This window comes from Microtus ochrogaster, unplaced genomic scaffold (genome assembly GCF_000317375.1).
Source record: "Microtus ochrogaster isolate Prairie Vole_2 unplaced genomic scaffold, MicOch1.0 UNK115, whole genome shotgun sequence".
NCBI lineage: Eukaryota > Metazoa > Chordata > Mammalia > Rodentia > Cricetidae > Microtus > Microtus ochrogaster.
Genome location: NW_004949213.1, coordinates 314009 through 315452, shown reverse-complemented (window position 1 = coordinate 315452; position 1444 = coordinate 314009).

Genomic DNA, 1444 nt, shown 5'->3' with positions numbered 1-1444 from the left:
TTATTTTTTTATTTTTGATTCTTTACTTTAGAAACAGGGTTTGTCTGTGTAGCCCTGGTTATCCTGGAACACAGTCTGTAGACCAGGCTGGCCTCGAATTCAGAGATCTGCCTGCCTCTGGCTTCCAAGTGTTGGGATTAAAGCTGTGTGTCACCGCTGGGCACCTGGCTGTTTTTATTTTTATTTATAGGTGTATCTGTGTGTCTGTGAGTATGTATGCCATGTGTGGGCAGTTCTTGCAGAGCCAGAAGAGGACATGAGAGCTCCTGCAGCCAGCATCACAAAACGTCAGCTGTCTGACATGGGTGTTGGGAATCGAAATGGGTCTTCTGCAGGATCTGCATATCCTCAGCCACTGAGCCATCTCTCCAGCCCAAGTCTGTTGCATCTGAATTCAGCCTCATTCGAAATGTTAGGGTCTGGGTAGAATTCAGTCAGATTCTTGGATGGAATGCATCTTAGTTTGGGTTACCATGGCTGTGATGAAACACCATGACCAAAAGCAGCTTGGAGAGGAAAGGGTTTGTTTGGCTGACATATTCAGAGTCACGGTCCACTGAGGGAAACCAAGGTAGGAGCTCAAACTGAGCGGGAACCTGGAGGCAGGAGCTGATGCAGAGGCCATGGAGGGTGCTGCTGACTGGCTTGCTCCCATGGCTTGCTTGACTTGCTTTCTTATAGAACCTAGGACCACAATGGGCTGGGAGCTCCTTCATCAATTACAAACTAAGAAAATGCCCTACAGACGACTTTAGCTGTGTCAAGTTTACATAAAACTAGTCAGCCCAGAACGCTGCACAAATGCCTCTAGCCCAGTTCCCAGTAGATCCTCTATTCCCCTCTGAAACGGAAACAGACCTCTCGGATCTGCTTTTGCTGGAGAGCATCTACTGTCTAGGTTGGCCTACCATGGCCTCACTGCCTCCATCTCCCTCTCCTCTGTCTCCTTTACTTTGCCTGAAACAGCGAGACGTTGTTGTCCTTTCCCTTCCCTTATGAGTCACCTTGGCACCCTTGCCGTACAGATCATCCTTCAGAAGACAGCTGCCCCTGGGGCAGGGGTGATTGATCACCTTGTAGGTGTCAGGTCCCTTCAGTCAAGCATGGCAGCGAGGTTGGCACCTTTAGGACTGCCATGCAGAATGAGAATCGAGGCAGTGATGAATGGGACCACACCCTGGCCAGATTAATAGTGCTATAATTGTGCCAATTCCGCCTCCCTCGCTCCGTTGTTTCCCCGTTTAAACCTAAAGCTAAAGTCAGCACTCCAATGCTGGGCTTAGAGACACTTGAAACCTTTACTTGTTCTTCTTTCCAACTCTCTCACTTTCGCAAATTACTTGGCTCTTTAATTGATTTCTTGTGGAACAGAGGCTGAACCTAGCGCTCTCTCTCTCTCTCTCTCTCTCTCTCTCTCTCTCTCTCTCTCTCTCTCTCTCTCTCT